This window comes from Rattus norvegicus, chromosome 20, assembly GCF_021556685.1.
Source record: "Rattus norvegicus strain SHRSP/BbbUtx chromosome 20, alternate assembly SHRSP_T2T, whole genome shotgun sequence".
In the NCBI taxonomy this organism is placed as follows: Eukaryota; Metazoa; Chordata; class Mammalia; order Rodentia; family Muridae; genus Rattus; species Rattus norvegicus.
In genome coordinates, this window is record NC_141553.1 from 20,339,354 (window position 1) to 20,344,458 (window position 5,105).

Sequence of the window (5,105 nt, forward strand, 5' to 3'; positions counted from 1 at the left end):
GTATGCAATAAATATAAGGTAGTCATAATTGATAGGGGAGGGGGAGGGAGGAGAGGGGGGAGGGGGAGAGAGAGAGAGAGGGGGGGGGGAGAGAGAGAGAGAGAGAGAGAGAGAGAGAGAGAGAGAGAGAGAGAGAGAGAGAGATCCCTGGATTATATAGGGAAGAGTCTCTGGGAGAAGGGCAGCCCAGCCCCTGGGATGGAAAGTTCAGGGTTGGGGGCAGGGCATGCCAAGTAGGGACTGAGGGATGCTGGGAGAACCTGGAGGTCAGGTCTGCCTTGATTTGTAAAATATGCACCTGAATCCCTTGTCCCAGTCCGAAACCAAGCAATAATGTGTTGTAAGGGAAAAATATAAACAAGCAAGCATGGTATTCCCGCACTGAGGTTAAAAAAAAATTGTAGAATATTTGTTGAGTTGTGGGAACTATCACAGTATCTACCTCAAGCGGCATTTCTGGAGTCTTTTTCTGGATTTTAGTAACCTTTCAGGTTTAACAGACTCCCAGAGGGATGGTATGGCCATTCTCTCTCTCTCTCTCTCTCTCTCTCTCTCTCTCTCTCTCTCTCTCTCTCTCTTTCTCTCTCTCGCTCTCTCTCGCTCTCTCTTGCTCTCTCGCTCTCTCGCTTTCTCACTCTTGCTCTCTCCCTCTCTCTTTAATAGATTTTTTAAAAACGGCTTCACTACTGAGATAGGGAATGGGAGTTGGTATCCTAGCAACAGAAACGTGTATGAGGTAATGCTGTTTGAGTTGGATCCTCTGCCCCAGAGTTTTGATCCAGATTTAACTGGTGTGCCTAAAATGACGCTACAAATAATATCTGCACAGTCAAGAGTGTGAGTAAACTGTATTTTCGGAGACCCAGTTAAGAAACGTTTAATCTCGTGTCTTGTTGTTTTTCTGTACAAGCTATCCTACCGCCTAGATGTGGGGTGGAATGAATGGACCATGTTTAAGAAAACGTGAGCTAGAGGACCTTGCTTGGTGACGATCTTAGTTTGCCTTTTGTTGCTACCGGAGCAGGTCATACTCCGTCACTCAGGGCAAGTCAGTGCAGGAGTCAGGAGGAGCTGACGCAGAGGATATGGAAGACCACAGATTCCGGTGCAGTTCAGGGCTACAACAGCCCCAGAGACTCCCACAGGCCAACTTGATGGAGATTCTTCCGACTCCTCAGTTTAGTTTCTCTCTTCCCAGGTGTCACTAGTTTGTGTCATTTGACAAAACCTAACCAGAGTAGACTGTGAGTAGGCATGGACCCAGTCTTCCTGGGGCATAGGTAGGTGGCAGGGATACTCTGAATCCCTTTACAAGGATTCTTCATCGGAATGAGCAACAGGGCTAAATTTCAGAGCTATGTCTGCCTCATGCCAAGTCCAGAAGTCGCTTTTCTTCACCAAAGTCATTCATATTAAAGGAAATACAAGAAAACACAGAATTTGGTTTTGGACCAGGACAAGGGACTGAGCTGCATATTTTACATATGAAAGCAACCTGGTCTCCAAGTTCTCCCAGCATCCCTCAGTCCCTACCCGGCATACCCCGCCCCCAACCCTGAACTTTCCAACGGTTCTTCCCATGTAATCCAGACATTTTGCACGTTCTCTCTCTCTCTCTCTCTCTCTCTCTCTCTCTCTCTCTCTCTCTCTCTCTCTCTCTCTCTCTCTCTCTCTCTCCACACCTGCCCCATGCCCTTTCTCTTTTGCAAACTCCCTTGGCCTCAATCCTTGGGGCCAGTGAACTTGCCAGAGAGCAGCTTCCCAATAAACCTGCCTTTAGTATAATCTAATCTAGTTTGAATTAGCTCATTTCCCCGCCACAGAGAAATAACCTATCGCACATAGTAGACACACCCATGTCTTTTCTGGGACTTCCTAGGTGTCCTTCCCACAGGACTATGGGATTTGAGCAGAGTCATTAAAGAGTCTTCCTGGTCTCATTGTTTCCCCTGCTCAAGATTCTCTCAAACCTTTCATCAGCCAACTGTTTGCTGGCCACGCTGTCCCTCTGGGACTCTGTTAAACCTGCAAGGTCACTGAGGTCAAGAAAAGACAAAAAGATATATAAATCAAGAAAGGATATGTACAGCTTGTGATGGTAGATACTACGACAGTTCACACAACTTGATATGTACTCTAGAAATATTTTCTTTGCCATTCACACTTGATTGCACATATATATGTATGTATATATATGTATATATATATTCATTTCACAGCACATGTGACTACCTAATATTTATTGCATATTTTACTATTTGAATGATTCCCTTTATTGTTGACATTTTCAGGCATTTCTCAAGTCTTACTCCTATAAAATGTTATAAATGTTCGAGTTGAACCTCTTGTCTACCTTTTTAATGTTTGGCTAAGTGTGTTGGCCTAGAAATGAAATTACTGGAGCAAAATTTGATGCAAAAAACTATATATGTGTATTTTTTTCTGTATAGCATCCAGTTGCCCTCCATAAAGAAACCAGGAGTTTACACTCGTACCAACAGTGTGAAGGGAGTAATTATTAGCAATCTTTTCAGAAAAATTTTTTTAAATCGTAAACGCTGGTCATTGAATATCTAAAACATTCCATAAGTGTTTTTTGCTTATTTGTTTTTTTTCTATTAATGAGCATTGCAAGTTTTTATAGTTATTAAACACCTAGTTTTGCTTGGGTGTGAATCGTGCGCACACCTTTACACACGATAATGCAGGATCATCAGTTTTTGGTTGTGACAACTATTCATCCGTTCAAGAAATAGCTTCCAGCTTTTGTTGGACTTAATTTTACATAAAACTACGAATTTATACTTTTGATAGGATCGGATCTCATTTCTCCTTCCTACCTTCGTTTCTTTGATGGTTTCTTACTTTACTGTTAAGCCAAGAACAAACGTTCAGGCTGTCAGTTAACATCCACATGGAGCGAGTTCTCTCCCCTAGTGTATTTACGGTTGCGAATTACTGTGTTCTTTCAAAGATGTCACTCAGTTGCCTTCTGGTTTTTATTATTGTTGGGAAGACAGCTGTAAACATTACTAGGGCTTTTCACAGTTAGTGTGCATTTTCTGACTCTTGTGAAGTCTCTTCCTTCATCTTTGTCTCCCAGTAGTTTTCTGCTCTGTCTGTCTGTCTGTCTGTCTGTCTGTCTGTCTGTCTGTCTCCTTCTCTCCCCACATAACTCTATACCTACTCTTGTGAATCTGTCTTGTCCGAATCATGGCTGTATTCTCTTCCGGTCAACCGTTTTTCTTCCTTTGGCTCAGTCAGGCCTTGAACTTGCTATGTAGTGCAGCTGATCCTCTTCCTGGAACTTGGAGATGATCCTGTCAATTTTGGAGGTAGTTCTGACTGATGGGTTTTTTCTTTTTCTTTCTTTTCTTTTCTTTTCTTTTTTCCCTCCTCCTCTCCCTCCTCCTCCTTCTTTTTCTCCTTCTCCTTCTCCTCCTTCTCTCTCCCTCTCCCTCCTCTCCCTCTCCGTCTCCCTCTACTCCTCCCCCTCCTCCTCCTCCTCCTCCCCCCTCCTCCTCCCCCTCCTCCTTCCCCTCCTCCTCCCCCTCCTCTTCCTTTGAGAATATAGAGATTTATAATTCTATGCCACGGGTGAGTTTTGGACCCTAAATGTTTATGCTAGGGAAGAAGAAAGTGTCTTTAGTAATTGAAGGGATGATGCATTTTTATCATTCTTTGTGTTATTAAATAGCACATATCCTATTGAGCAGAACATTATTAGCCCCTGTGACTTAAAATTCCATAATAGATTAAATTTAGAATTCTGTTAGCTCTTGGGACCCACACAATATCTTTAGACCCCAGTTTTTCTTTCACATTAGGCTACACCTTTTCATTTGCTTCAAAGGTCTTAATTTTGCTTTAGACTGCGAATATTGGCTTTACCCTTATCTGATGCCAGTCTCAGGAAGCAGAGAACTTCCCCCATGTGTTTGTCAGCATTGATTAGGCCTTTTGGAGACTCCTTTCTTTCACGTCAAATTTTTCTTAATGTATTCTGACGACACCATGATGATCAGTCACCGGATCCATGAGTATTTGAAGATGTTAAAGAAAGCTCAATTAATTCGTGAGGATGAAGCCAATAAATTATGAAAGTTAACATTACAGACAGGGTGTTTAACAAATGCTTGGACACTTCGGCGCCAAATAATTAGGCATAATGGGAGCATGGTGGGTGCCAACTGTTTCCAAAGGTTTGCTTTGATAATTGATAATTATCATTGATAATGGGTAAGAACCTTATTATTAAAAAAACTGATTTGTCTGTGTGTGTGTGTGTGTGTGTGCACATGCATGTATGTGCATGCACGGGCATGTGTGTTTTCTCTTCTTTAAGATCCTAGCCAGCAATGGTATTAAGAAGTCCCACTTCCATGAGCTGTCAGGTGCCAACATCCAGAAGTCCACAGTTGATTCAACCATCTTTTTCTGTGCCAACCATGTCTCCCGTTTTTATTTCTGATCTAACTTATGCCACACTTCCTGTCTGGGAGTCAATCGAGGTGGAGATAGGGACCGAATGGACTTGTGGCTCTCCATTTGCTCTTTCTTCAGTCAGCCTCTCAGGTTCTCATCCTTCCTGGGAGTCTGTCCTGTTTTGAACCCTCTCTATTCTCATGGGCTCTCTAGCGCCCAGCGCCCACTCTCTCTGGCACCCGTTTTCACTGACTTCCATGAGGCTGCCTGGGTCGTGGGTCATTTATCAACTCATTCCAGCTCCACGATGTCAAGAGCCACCATCCGCCCTCATTTGCCCTGTCCGTTGTGCAAGGATCGCTTTAAAATGAAACATTTTGGGGGGGTGGGATTTAGGATGTCAAAGGAAATCTTTGTCAAGCCATCTTGTACCCAGAACCCAGTTGGTTTTTGTTGGAGCGGGTGTAGCGGCAATCCCAAGATGGCGCCCGGGACTGCTGCCTGAAAGTAAGCCACGCCCCATCGTGAGAGCTGCGCAGGCGCACCATGACGATAGTGACGTGGACCTATGAACGGAGGTTACGCAGACTGGACGGTTGAGGCGGTTGAGGGAGGTTATGAGTGTGCTGGGGGCTGGATTGAGACATTGTTTCTGCTTGCAGACAAAAGGGTTCCTGAAT

At 43.9% G+C, this 5,105-nt stretch overlaps 1 long non-coding RNA gene across 1 annotated transcript in view; it reads right to left on the reverse strand.

Annotated features, from left to right (window-relative positions):
• The window catches only part of LOC147998599 (uncharacterized), a 40,803-nt gene that overhangs the window by 29,754 nt on the left and 5,944 nt on the right, over nt 1-5,105 (reverse strand). The window lies entirely within an intron of this gene.